Here is a 14,925-nt window from a genome sequence, read left to right on the forward strand (position 1 = left end):
CAGAGTTTCACTCTTGTTGCCCGGACTGGGGTGCAATGGCACAATCTCTGCTCACCGCAACCTTCCCCTCCCAGGTTCAAGCAATTCTCCTGCCACAGCCTCCTGGTAACTGGAATTATAGGCATGTGCCACAACACCCGGCTAATTTTGTATTTTTAGTGGAGATAGGGTGGTCAGGCTGGTCTCGAACTCCCGACCTCAGGTGATCCACCCACCTCTGCCTCCCAAATTGCTGAGTCTACAGGCGTGAGCCACCATGCCCACTGCCACCTATATTTTTAAGGTTGCTTGATATTTCTCTAAAATTGTTAAACATAGTATTTTGTGTATGATGTGTCCAATATCGGAAACACCCATCCTGCCACCACAAGAAAAGTTTTGCGCATGAATGAACCAATGTAGAAAAAAACAGAGCTAAGGCAAAGCAAGGCTAACTGCTGATTGAGGTCCTTAGATCCAGCTATTTTTGAAGACTTCTCAGTTTCACAAATCAATGATACTTAAATACTCTTTTTACTTAAACTATTTTCTGTTTCCATTATTACAACCAAAAGAATCCTGATTAATGCACAATGTGAATGATTTTATTCTGATTTTATGAAAACAACTTTTACAATTATACATTGTGCTTGGATAAATGCATGTGTAAACATTTGTTTGCAGTGGAGGATGTACACTGAAATGTTAACATTAGGTTTCTGTGGTGGATGAGTTTTAAGAAATGGAGACATAAATATCTTTTTCTTTGTACACCTATGCAATGTTTGACATGCAAAGTGTTTGTATCTTTTGTAATTGTTTAAATTCTACAAAAATTTTAAATGAGTATTGCATATATTTTGTGTTTTTCCAAATGTAAGATTTTATAAAGAGGAGAATGATGTAAGTGACCTGGGGGCAGTGGTGGTGGGGAGCTTATATTTGAAATTAGAAAAAAGTTTTGAACAAAATAATCATAATTATTAGCTGATGAAAAACCAGAAAAAATTTTCTGAATAAATTCTTGATTTCAGAAATTAACTATAATTTATATTGCTCTTAATATCTTACCCTTGGATATAAATAATTAATACCCTTTAAAATGTCCTTTTTTCTAGCTAACCTGATGTACATATGGCATTAATCCAATATACTTAGGAATAAGATACAGGGTTTTTCCTGAATGATTAAAATAAATCCCCATTCATGTTAAGAAAACAAAGTATTGGCCAGGCTCGGTGGCTCACATCTGTAATCCCAGCACTTTGGGAGGCCAAGGTGGGCAGATCACCTGAGATCGGGAGTTCAAGACCAGCCTGGCCAACATGGTGAAACCCCATCTCTACTAAAAATACGAAATTAGCTGGGCATAGTGGTGGGCACCTGTAGTTCCAGCTACTCAGGAGGCTGAGGCAGAAGAATCACTTGAACTCAGGAGGCGGAGGTTGCAGTGAACCGAGATCACTCCATTGCACTCCAGCTTAGGCAAAAAGAGTGAAACTCCATCTCAAAAAAAAAAAAAAAAAAAAAAAAAAAAGAAAACAAAGTATTACATTATTTCATGTTGATCTGGAAATTTCTCTTTATCAAATTCTAATTCTGAGTAAAACAAGAAAAGTTCTTATCATAATCTGTTTTGCAGTCTGTTTTAAATGATTACTTATTACAACGTTGGACACTTTTTTCCCCAGAGACAACTTTTATTTCTTGATTATGAATGTAACCAATGTGTCTCAACTGCCTAAATGATGAAAATCTTGATCTCATAATTTTATGAAAACACAATTTAGATACATAGGTATACAATATTTACATTAGCACTATTTAGTAAGATGGGCTTTTTCCCCTGCTGGAGGCTGGGGAATGAGATCAAGGGGAACACTGGTGACAGAGTACAGGGGAAAACAAACACTGCCAACTCTTGCCTTGGAGTGGCATTTCACAGTCTGAACCTTCACAGTATATTCCAAACCCATAAAAGGTCATTTGTCTCCTCTCACAAGTCTTTAATTCACTTGAGAGATGGGTTTATACAAAGATAAGGCCCCTGTGAATTGGTAGCCTGGCTTTGGAAAAAAGACACAGTAACTAAGGTGTTAGATAAACAGATGATAACCGTTTATTTAGAAGTCTCATAACAATGATTATTGTATTGATCATTTCTTCATAGCACATAATAGCTGCCTGGAAGTTCCTTTTAACAGAAAAAGGATCAGTTTCAACATAATTAAAAGTTGGAAATTATTTCCTTAAAGTTGGGTATATCAGATTGTTAGATTGTTTTTGCAAATCCATGTTTATAGGTAGAAATGGTCATGTCTTTCTGTAATTTATAGAAAAAGGGTATTTTGGCAGAATAGCATTTTTAATGTACCATGTATTAAATATTATCCATTAAAATTTTCAAAATGAAAATTTTGACAAAGGATAGTGAGTGAAAGAAGTAAACAACATGCTCTAAAAAGGCACAGTAGTATGTAAATAATTTTTATCTTGTAACATCCATCCCATAAGAGAGCATAATTGATTTTATTGATTTATAGTACAGTCAACGTTCTTGTAATGTAAAATTTAGCAGGTAGCTTAGACATTAAATTTTAAACTCAGAATCATCATCAATCTTTTATTTAGATCTGATAAGCTCCTGAGGTTGCTCCAACAGTGGAATCTTAATATGGTTCTCCCATATAGAATGATTCACCTTCAGAATATTATGTCCTCTTTTCCAACTATGTAAACTAATGTATTACTTATTGTAATGGAAATAACATACAACTACATTTTTTTCCACTTTGCATTGCAATAAGGATTATGTTGCTTTGACTAACAGCTTATACTTTTTTTCTCGGCTGTATTAACTCCAGCCAAGTCCTTAATTTTCATGAATAGAACTGAAAATGCTGTTCTTTTAATCCTCTGAGTTGAATTCTGGGTCATGCAAAGATTAAGTGAAGTGACTCCAAACCTAAAATCCTATAATTACAGAATGTCTGTTTAGATTGGTGCTTGGTCTTCTTTTTCCCTCTTCTAGATTGGGAAGAGAGCTTTCTGAACTGCACATTAGGAAGGCCTTGGCTTGTTTGTCTGTGGTAAAGCAAACAGCTTCGAAGAGGTCATCTATTTAGCTACCATTTGTTTTGTTTAATCTGAGATTAGGCCTAGGTTTACAAAAGAAATCCACTAAATTTAGAGTAAACAGAATTCTTTAAGACAGCATTGCTTGATGGTACTTTCTTCTTATAGCCTTTTCTGAGTGGTTTGTGATTAAGGGATAAAAAAGTGACTATTTTAAGCTCTGAAAAATGTGAGGACATAGTTTTGGAGGAAATAAGGGGTAAATTGATCAAATAACTTACTAGGAAACTTCTAAATGGCAGCCTATGTTCTTTAAATGATTTTTAAAGAAACTTGTAATAATTCTAAAGATCTACTGGCTGTTTTTAACCACTGACTGTCACCTACAGGAAGACCATGTGACTCGTTACTATAATGGCCTGCGTTAAAAATAAAAATAAAAAAACAGAGAAGAGAAGACTTACAACTATAATCTCATTTCTAATTGGACTATGGTGAAAAAGAAACTAGTCATAGCTGAAACTAGGGGCCAGGAGGGCTGCTTGCCTGTCCTGGGCAACCTGTAGTTGGCAAAACTCTAAATCTACATGTAGAGACCATTTTTTACGGCGAGTTTGGGGTAAATTGCGTAAAGTCTCAAAGGGATCTAATGCAGGACATTTCCTAGATTCCGAATTTGACACTTTAAGGAAGACTGCGATAGGTAATGTGACCTTCCACCTTAGAGATAGTATTATTCATTAATGAAGGGTATTCATTTAGTTTCGTTTTTATAACTCCAATAAACTTAAGAAATATGATGCCATATTTTTCTACCCGTTGCTTTATCTGCTTGGAGGGCCTGCCTGGAGCAGGCTGGTAAGTTGAAAGGAGTAAGGACTTGGCACCAGGCAGCTAGGTGTTCATATTTCAGCATCCACATTCATGAATTCAGTAGTTCATTAGTTCAGTCACTGGCTGGATGAGTGGGAGCATGAAACTTACGCTCTCTGTTTCCCCAGATGTGAAGTGGAATCAATAATAATTATATTGAGGGGATGTGAAGATAACGCAGTAACATATGCAGAGTGCCTAGTTCATACCAGATGCTTCAAAATGATGCTTTTCTTCCTCTTTCCCTTATGTCTGCCTGGTAAATCATCCATCTTTCAGATGGACTCAACGACTCTCTTACTGTCCAGCTCTCAAGTCCCTTCTCTTGCGAAAATGGAAAAGTTGAATTACAGTTAAGATATTATTCCCAGGTGTTCTTTGGAACACAAGGACTTCTCCAAAAGACACAGTACAAATTGCCTCCAAACAGACAAGATTCCAGCAGAAGCTGGAGTAGCAGACTACTTGGATCTTCGAAGTACCTGGTCCTGAGTCACTTAAGGAAGATCTTTTCTTCTCTTTTGTACAATACTATCATGAGGGCTGCAAAGTGAACTAAGAGCTTCCGCCTTGGTCGTTGACCTCCCAACCCTAATAATATCTTCACTGGCTAAACTTCCCAGTTGATTTGTCTTTTGGATATAATTTCCCTTCTGCTGTTTGCCTGATTGAGCAATCTGCTACAGAACATGACCAGTTAGCACTCCCACCAACCCCAGTGCTACACTGACTGTCTTTCGATGGACTTTCCTCCTTGCTGCCTCTCTGAGGTCCCAGACCTTCAGAGTGACCCTCATAGCTCTGCCCAAGTTTCTGTCATACTTTTATCAAGAGAGACAGCTAAATCAATAGTTTTAATGTGCTTTGCTACCAGAATTCAATCATCTGTCACAGTTCCTGCCCATTATACCCAATCATTATTGTTAAAATGTTTCTAGCTTTGTTTGCAGAATTGTTCTAACTGGTTGACTGATCCATTGCTGAGAACTACACTTTGATGTATAACTTTAGCAACATTTGACTATACTTTTACTATACTATTACTTACTATACAACTCAGAGCAATACTATTTTATGCTTGTGGTTAATCTAATTGCATAAATCTTTTGCAACTATTCTCTATTCTTTTTCTCGTAATTTCTACCTGGGAAGATTTTTACTGATAATCATCCTATCCTGAGTCACCCCACAAACCAATCTGTCTCACCAATCATTGCTTCTAACCTACAGACTAAGCATAATTTCCTCTAAATGAATAAGATGCTATGACTCTATAAAGTCTTTGATATTCATGTATAAATTTAATCACTTGTAGATTTTTCATAAAAATCAATCTTTCCCTTCTACAATTGGGAGTATTTATAAGTTGTTTATCTTAACCAATTCCTCTATCATGCTTCTCACATTAAATAAAGCAACCCCTTTGAATCAATTTTCTGTCATGTCTATGATGTTATTATTTCGTGGTATGGGTCAGGGGTCTACAAACTTTCTGTTAGACCTAGATAGTAAATATTTTAAGCTTTTCAGGCCATACAATCTCTGTTGCAACTACTCAGTTCTGCCATTGTAGCACTAAAGCAGCCATAGACAATACATAAATGAGTGAGCATGGCTGTGAGCCAATATAACTTCATTTATGAATGCTGAAATTTGAATGTCATGTAATTTTCATGTGTCATCAAGTATTACTCTTCTTTATTTAAAAGCCATTTAAAAAATGTAAAAACTATTCTTAAGCGTGTGGGCTGTACAAAAGTAGGCAGAGGGACAGATTTGCCTGGCAGCCATAGTTTTCTGACTACAGTATAGTTTATGGCCAGGAGCAGATTCAGGTTTTGTGGAGACTGAGCTCTTTGCAATTGTGGGGCCCTCTTTAAGAAATAGAATACAAAATTACAAATATAAAATTAGATACAGTGCTTTGGAAGAGACCCATGCAAATGAGAGGCCCTGAAAATTGAGCCTTTTTGGCATCCTGGTCAACCTACTTCTATTAACACTTGGACACTTTTGCCGCAAGGGTCCCTGACCTGTCTGATCACTGGAGTCACCAAGAGAGCTTTTCAAACTATAGGTTCCAAAGCCCCAACAGGCTGCCTGAATTAGAATCTCTGAGGATACAGCCTGGCAATCAGCTGTCTTATAAAACTCCCTAGGTAATTGTAGTGTGCACTCAGGCTTGGCAACCACTATTTTAGTAACCATTTTATAACATCAAACAAATTCACTTGAACTGGTATCACAAACACACTTGTTGGCCTTAATTGTGTTACTTACCCAGAAATAGCTTTTAACTATTGTTATTAACCCATAGCCCAAATGTTTACTTATCAAGAATAGGCTATCGTTCAATGACCTTAACAGAGAATATATAGATACTTTATGCTAGACCATTTATCCTCTTTCTTTTTAGTGAGAGTCAACTCATATGTAATAAAGTGGCTCTTCACCATTTGGACTCAGTTTGATAATATTTTATGTGTCAAATTTTATTTTTAAAACTATTGGTAATTTTTAAAAATCTTAACTCCTCTTTGAGTTGGTATACAATTCAGACAATCTATAAAGTAAATAAATGGCTGTTGAAGAACATCTGACACTTATGTTATCACAGTCGGGACAGTCAAGTTTATAAACCTAGATATAAAGGTAGCAGTTGAGCAGTTGAGTCACTTGTTATTGCCCAATTAATCATCAAATGTATAGAAGACTCTTTTCATATCCCTGTGAGTATTATGAAACCTTTGCAGTGTTCAAATTTAATATTCTTCCCATGATACTGAGATATCTTCCTGGTCAAAATGGAGTAGTTCTGTCTGTTAGAGTAGGTAGAATCTATTTTTGGCAAGATGTGAAACAATGTTACTTTTAGTAAACAAATGCCTTGTGCTTGCCAGCAATAAATCTCCAGTGTCAACTGAAAATTTCATTTTAAGGGTTGAGAAAAACCTGTCCCAACTTTTTCAAATTACCTTTATTAATAGGGACTTGAGAATTTCATATCCCAGAAAACGTGTAAATATCAATACTTCTAATTTTGTTCACTATTGAAAAGCAAAGCTACTTACTTTCCTGACTCAGAAGCACAAACAGGAAAGTAAAGCATACTTCCTGATGCGTTGATTTTAGCTGTTACTGGGGCAATATTGGCATAAATGGAAAATGAAGCTGCTTTTTCTCTTGTTCGGAGGTTTCATTTTTAGAAGCTAGGACAATATTATATCAAACTTGTTTCCTCCAACAAGGACTCCCACATCTAGCATTTATTCATTTGTTCATTCATTAATTCATGCAAATACTAAATGATTGCCCATAATGTGCCACGTACTGTCCTGGGTGTTGAGGACCTAACTCTGCAGCCTGAGAACTTAGGTTCTAATGAGGAGAGAGAAACAATAAGCAAGGGAATTTCATGTGATAGTATATGGTGTGTAGAAAGTAAAGCAGGGTGAAGCCAGGTGAATGTGTGTGTATGTGGGCATGGAAGGGGCAGGGGCAACTGCAGCTACTTTTTTCTTCTGTTTTTTAGAGGTGGGGGGGTGTCTCATTATATCCCCAGACTGGTTTCAAATTCAATTCTTTGGCTCAAGGGATCCTCTAGTAGCTGGGACTACAGGCAGGAGCCTACTTTAGATAAATGGTCAAAGGTGGTGGTGACATTTGATTTGAGATCCAAATGATGGAAAGGAGCCAGGCATTCATATGAAATGGGAGAGTTCTCTGATCCCTCTTGCAGGATGTGCAGCAGGGGTATGGCTCACATGTTTGGTCTCTGCCACTGCTCAAACCCCTGATGGGAGTGGGAGCATGCAGACGGGCAGGTACAGGAGCCAGGGCAAGTGCTTTGGGCTCCAGCCCTGTGGTAGTGTCTAGGGGTGAGTGCCTGTGCTCCCAGTGTTACAATGGTCTTTTAGCCTTACTGTCCACAGACAGCTTAAGTGTTAATCAGCTCAATGGACCATCTGATTTTTTGCAAGGGCAGAGGGCCAGGGTGACAACTTTCTATATCCTGAGCTCTTGCCCAGCATCCAGGAAGAATGCAGTCACACATGGGCTTGAAGGATGAATGTGGGGTTTTGTTGAGTGGTGGAGGTGGCTCTCAGTGGGATGGATGGGGATCTGGAAAGGGGATGGAGTGGGAAGATGATCTTCCCCTGGAGTTTGGCCATCCAGCAGCCAAACTCCTCTCTGACCTCCCAGCTGAACTCTCGGCATTCAGATGTTCCTCCTCTTTTTCTCTGCCATGCCGTTTGTCTGCTTGTCTCCTTGTCTCCTTGTTGGCTTGTCTGCTTCTGGAGCCTGGGGTTTGGGGTTTATATGGATACAGGATTGAAGGGCGTGGTGGACCTAAAGGTAACTTTTGGGGCACGAAAACAGAAATGACTGTTCCTACTTAGGGCTGAGAGTCTCCAGGCTTGGGGATGGGGCCTTTGCTGGGGAACTACCCTCTTCTATACAGTATTTCCCTATCTCCTGTCCATATCATATAGATCTTAGGGAAGAGCTATCTAGAGCTGTGCTGTCTAGCACAGGGGAGACTGAAGCTCTTGAAATGTGGCTAGTGTCAAATGTTGAAGTGATATTTTTGATATAGTTGCTGAGAGAAAACATATTACTAAAATTAATTCATCCAGTTGTTTTTACTCCTTAATGTGGCTTTGGAAAATTAAATAAATACATAGATGGTTTACATTATATTTCTATTGTACATCACTGATCTAGACAGGTAATCTTAATCTGGTTCCTGCACACAGGTCCCTAGGATCCTCATGGATTGGGTGTGTTATGAGTTTGAGCTAGGCTGGGCACAGTGGTTCTTGCCTGTAATCCCAGCACTCTGGGAGGCCAAGGTGGGAGGATTGCTTGAGACCAGGAGTTCAAGACCAGCCTGGGCAACAAAGTGAGATCCCCGTCTCTACAAAAATTAAAGAGTTTGAGCTAATAAAAACACTAGCTACAATGTACTGAACAGTTATGGTGTGCCAGGTGAGTGCAAAATTGCTTTACATCCATTCATTGTATCCTCATGCTGTTACTGGAAAGGGGTCCCGCTCCAGACCCCTAGAGGGGGTTCTTGGATCTCATACAGGAAAGAATTCAGGTCAAGTCCATACAGTAAAGTGAAAGCAAGTTTATTAAGAAAGTAGAGGAATAAAGGAGTGGCTGCTCCCTAGGCAGAGCAGCCCTAAGGGCTGCTGGTTGCCCATTTTTATGGTTATTTCTTGATGATAGCTAAACAAGGGGTGGATTATTCATGATTCCCCTTTTTAGACCATATAGGGTAACTTCCTGACATTGCCATGGCATTTGTAAACTATCATGGCACTGATTGGAGTGTAGCAGGGAGGATGACCGGAGGTCACTCTCATTGCCAGGTTGGTTTTGGTGAGTTTTAGCTGGCTTCTTTACTGCAGCCTGTTTTATCAGCAAGGTGTTTATGACCTCTTGTGCTAACCTCCTATCACATCCTGTGACTCAGAATGTCTAACCTCCTGGGAATGCAGCTCGTAGGTCTCAGCCTTATTTCCCCCAGCCTCGTTTATTCAAGATGGAGTTGCTCTGGTTCAAACGCCTCTGACAATACCACTGTGAAGTAAGTTCAAACGCCTCTGACAATACCGCCCTATTTTACAGATGAGGAAATGGAGGCTGAGGGGCCGAGTAGTTTGCCTAAGGTGACAGGACGCTGAAATAATGGCGCGAGAAGTCAAAACCAGTCCAGATCTTCCCATGCAAGACACAAGAAGCCACCGGAGGAAGGGGGAGGCGGGAGCTTAGAGCACCTTGGCGTGCCCAGCGCGGCCTGTGCCGCGCTCTCCTCTGCGCCGCTGGAGGCCTTGAGTTCGTGTCCCCTCGGCCCCTGCCAGGCTGCCCCGCCGAGGCCGCAGCGCCCTGCCAGGCCGACCTCCCCGCGCTCTTTCCGAGACCCAAGCCGACCCCCAGGACTACCCCGTCGCCCGGGCCCAGCTGTATCGGATCCAACCTGCCCGCGACCGAGGAGCTCAGGGCCTACCCCAGGTGATGCTGCCTAGCCCCACCGGCGCCCCGGCCCCTGCCACGCCTCCCGCGCCTGGAAAGCGCCACATCCCGCAGGCTGCATATCTGAGTCTGTGTGTGTGTGTGTGTGTGTGTGTGTGTGTGTGTGTCCCCACTGGAGCGTCAGAATCCCCCATCCCCACCTTGGAGGTCCCGCTTTTTCCTCCCTGCGGGGTTGCCTGCCTGGGCAGTCATCCAACTCTGTGTCCACCGCGGAGACAGTGGGGACAATGTGCCAAGACCCACCAACCAGGCTGGACCCTAAGATGCCCTGAACACGTGGGCAGCTATTCCAGATGCACCCTCCCATTTTTCAGGACGGCACTTGTTTCTATTAGAGATTTCTTGCAGGAGGTTGTCAACAGTCATCAGCGCTTTTAGGGGGAGCAAAGTGACACTGCCACTTGGCAGATGTCTGTCAAAACCACTTGCGGGACTGGACAGTGAGGACCAGGAGAAAAGGTTTATTTTTTATAAAAGGTAGTCTGGTATTCATATGACAAGCCTCATTTTGTTATGCCCACTCAAGAACAAGGGGAGAACCTCATCTTCATCGTGCTTGAGTCTGACTCAGTGTAGCTGTGACTCATCGTTTTTAGGACAGTTTCCCTGCTACAATAGCACAAATGATGGCCCGGGGACTAAAACGACTTTGTCAAACAGTTGGTTGGAGAGAAGGTGGTAGAGTCGCCACCCGATGCCAAGAAATCCCCCCTCCCCCCGTTTTTCCTATAGCTGTTCTCCTGAAGTTCATTGTAGCCAGGTTTCATGGTGAGGCACCATGATTTATACCACTTACCCTGGATCCCCTTATGTGTTTATGTGACAAATTGGCACCCATATATTAACAAGCTTTAAATTTGGCAAGACATAGGTAACACCAGAATTGAAAGTGAGGGGCTTCTGGCAGGATTTCACATCTGCTAGCTTTTATATTTGACGCTTTCTTCAGGAGCTTGGCAAAAAGCAAACACCAAATCAAAAGGTAAAAAAAATCAAATCAAAACAACAACAAAAAAATCAAACCAAAATAAAGATAACAGGAGAGAACTGGGACACGATCTTCTTATAGTTGGCTTATTACATATGTGTATCTGTAGAATTATTTATTTCCTTAAACCCATTTTCTTTTGTACTTTATGACATTTCTGTGTAACTGAAATAAGAATCTGAGAGACCTCTAAACTGATATTTATAGATCCTACCCTCAAAACAGATTGATAGTGAGGTAGGGATGAACTAATGTAGTCAACCACTGAATTAATATGAGCTGGAGTAAAAACCAGGCCATTAGCTTCACTCAGGTCATCTTGAGGTAGTAAAGTAGCTCCCTTTCACTTCTCCCCACCTTTCAGTTTTCCACATATATTTTACAATTGTAAAGGATCAAGATAGGAAGAATGGAAATTATGGGAGCAGGCAGGATGTGAAAACTGTCTTATTAATCCTATGGCTTAAAATGTATTTATAAATTGCAAAGTTAATCAAATTCCTTAAATACTTTTCTTTTAGGAATCTTTTCAGCTCTTAAGAAAAAAGTTTTTAGGGGTCAGAAACTGATAGTGGACTTCTGAAAAAGAGAAGAGAGAAAGAAATTATAAGTAATTCAAAAGTCTTCTCTCTATGTGGAATTTCCTTTTCTTTCAAGCTGCAGTGTTTGACTGGGTGTTTATTTGCTAATATTCCTCTGTTTCTCTCTCCCTTTTTTCTTTTTTTATTCCCATTAAGTGGAGGTTACACCTTTTGTAATTGCCCCGCAGTTCTTGTATAGTCTCTTCTGATTTTTTTCTAGTCTTTTTTTCTTTGTTTTTCAGTTTTAGAAGTTTCTGGTGACATAGCTGGCTTTTTTACTGCAACCTGTTTTATCAGCAAGGTCTTTATGACCTGTATCTTGTGCTGTACAGGGAAAAAAAGAACTTGGTACTGGTTTCTGCAGAAATTTCTGTTTGTGGGTTCTGGCTCTGTTAAGTTGTGATTCTCTGTATCTACCTGTTTGTCTCTCCAGTTTTGGGGGCAGCAGTTTGCCCTGTGACTCTGTCTCTGATGAACCCAGGAAGAGTTGTTGATTTTTCATTTCAGCTTTTTACTTGGTAGGATGGAGTGACAACTTCCAAGCTCTTTACATCCCATACTGGAAATTCTAAGTCCTCAGTCAGTATTCTTTCGTTACAGGAAATGGGAACCTTCTGATAAACTTAAGGTGGGAAAAAAGAACAAAAAATAAAGAAATAATTTCTTGAAAGTCTATGGGGTAGCCCAGAGAATTACATGAAGACCTGTTCAGGCAAGTCATAGAAAATAAAGAATTGAGAGAAACTCAGAGTTTGCAGGCCTACCTTGGATTGCAGTCCCACCAAGCTTCAGTAGGTGAGGTTATTCCTCAAAGGAAATTCAGGGCACTGTTAGCAGCAGCAGCAGAATGCATTACGGGGATAAACACCTTTGTCCAGGGAAAGAGGAAACCAAGCAGCTGCTGAGATCCTGACTCACTCTGGCTATTCCCCACTGGGATGGAGGACCACAATTAATTTTTTAGATCAAAGACTTACAGGATTCTCACCCAATGTTAGAATTCTGAATATTCTTTATATTTAATGAATTTTTGAATATTGGGGGTTAAATTTTTATATGAACATTATATAAATCACATTGATACATAAAAATACCACTTATTGGGGCCGGGCGCGGTGGCTCAAGCCCGTAATCCCAGCACTTTGGAAGGCCGAGGCGGGTGGATCACGAGGTCAAGAAATCGAGACCATCCTGGTCAACATGGTGAAACCCCGTCTCTACTAAAACTACAAAAAATTAGCTGGGCATGGTGGCGCATGCCTGTAATCCCAGCTACTCAGGAGGCTGAGGCAGGAGAATTGCCTGAACCCAGGAGGCGGAGGTTGCGGTGAGCCGAGATCGCGCCATTGCACTCCAGCCTGGGTAACAAGAGCGAAACTCTGTCAAAAAAAAAAAAAAAAAAAAAAATAAGAATACCACTTATTGTTCATAGGATTTATTTTATTTATTTTTATTTTTTAATTTTTTGTAAAGACAGGGTCTTCTTATGTTGCCCAGGCTGGTGTCAAAGTCCTAGCCTCAAGTGTCCCTCCTGCCTTGACCTCCCAAAGTGCTGGGATTACAGGCATGAGCTACCGAACCCAGCCTAGATTTATTTTAGATTTTTTCACTTGACATATATTCTAAGTATCCATAGTTATCTCCCTTTACTCATTTTAAGTAAACACTATGGAAAAAAGTTCCTAGGTAATTATTTTCCTAGTGTTTATTTTTTTGCTTTGAAATAGAATCAAAATGTCTAAAGACGCTGCCTGATCCAGAATCTGCTTTGTTTTGCCAAGGAAAATTAAAGATAAAAAATCTGAGGCCGAGCAGACTACTTGCCAATGATTTATCTGGGGAATAAAGAGCATTCCTGATCACCATCCTTTTCTGCTTACCTGGTATATCAATTTGAGGTCAATTGCAGACCACAGAATTTACTCAAGATAGTTGGTGCTGAAGGGGATTTATTATTAGGCATTGGTTGGCTTATAAACTCAATAGAAGAATTACAGGAGTGGACTCAAGGTTGGATTCTTTAAACAAGAATTAGAATAACTCTACATTGAGCAGGAAAGCTAACAGAAAGTGGCAGAACCAGGAAGCTACTGACCAAGTCCTTCAGCTATACCAGTGTAGATGCTTTGTGTTCACTCTTTGAGAAAATTGAAGTCAGGCGTGAAAGTGGAGGAGATTGTAAAAGAGGAGAAGAGTCACAGAGGCCAAAGGAAGAGTGTTTCAAAGAGAACAGAATGGGAAAGAGGATCTCAGAAATGTCTAACCATCGGCAAGGAGGCTGCTGGAAATCTTAGAAGAATCATTCTAGTGAGCTCAATGAAGCAGGAATGCAGTGGGTAAAGGAGTGAGTGGGAGGGACAAAAACAAAGGCGGTGTGCACCACTCTCTCAAAAAAGCCTGGCTGTGAAAAAGAAGAGAGGGGGGTGTTGTTACAGTGTGACATAGTGGGGAGAGGGTGACTTTCTCATTTTAGAAGGTGGGAGAGACTAGTAGTACATTTTTAAATTCTTGTAGGAGGAATCAATCTATTGAGTAGAAGTAGTTGAACATACAGGAGAACAATGTATAATGGATGGAGTGTGGCTCCTGAAAAGGTGGGAAGTGGTAAGATCAGAGAGTTGAGGAGAGGGTGGGAGTAGTAGGGTCTGATATTTGAGATATCTGCAACAAAGAATGGGAGAGAAAGCAGTTCAGGCATCAGACAGCTTTGAGTCCTGATACAGAATATCTGTACTTAAAAAAATGAAGTACTGCAAATATCTAATAGGTAGATCCTAAAATGTGGGACTGGGTCAGTCATGGTAGGATGGCAGCTGTGCAAATCCCATTATACATGGTTGAGAAGTTAGCAGATTTTATGGATCTGTTAAGATACTTCTGATGACAAGGCATAAATATAATTTATACTCATTTGTAAAATGAAGGAAATGTATTGGCTCACATGAAAAAGTCCAAAGGTGTGTGGGCTGCAAGCACAGTTTGATCAAGGCTTCCTTTGTGAGTTACTCTGTCCCCACTGTATGTTCTGGCTTTCTTCTTGTCTTCCCTCAGGATTACACTGTGACTGCTAGTAGCAACCAGGGCTGAGGATTCCAGGAAAAAACAGGAAGAGTGAGGAGGGAAAGGAAAAAAAAGTACCTGCTTTCTGCCACTTTTTGTTCCAATCCAATCTTTCACCATTTGTCCCCATGGCAGGACCTAACAAAAAGCCAGAGGGTAAGAGAGCTGAGAATCAACTCCAATACAGAGCAGATGAAGGGAAGTGTGGGAACGTGAATCTTAAAGCAAACAAGCAGATGTTTGACACAGGTTCAAGAGATACTAGACGGTCCAAATGGAGTGGCCCTCTTAGGAGTGGCCCTGGAGCAAGGTAGACAGAAATCCTCC

At 40.4% G+C, this 14,925-nt stretch overlaps 1 long non-coding RNA gene across 1 annotated transcript in view; it reads left to right on the forward strand.

Moving 5' to 3' along the window:
• The window catches only part of LOC108300839, a 50,946-nt gene extending 45,587 nt beyond the window's left edge, over window positions 1-5,359 (forward strand). The window contains exon 5 of the long non-coding RNA XR_001823618.2: window positions 4,207-5,359. This is a non-coding gene — a long non-coding RNA (uncharacterized LOC108300839). The remainder of the gene's footprint in view (window positions 1-4,206) is intronic.
• The last annotated feature ends 9,566 nt before the right edge of the window (window positions 5,360-14,925 follow it).

This window comes from Cebus imitator, unplaced genomic scaffold (genome assembly GCF_001604975.1).
Source record: "Cebus imitator isolate Cc_AM_T3 unplaced genomic scaffold, Cebus_imitator-1.0 Scaffold30, whole genome shotgun sequence".
NCBI lineage: Eukaryota > Metazoa > Chordata > Mammalia > Primates > Cebidae > Cebus > Cebus imitator.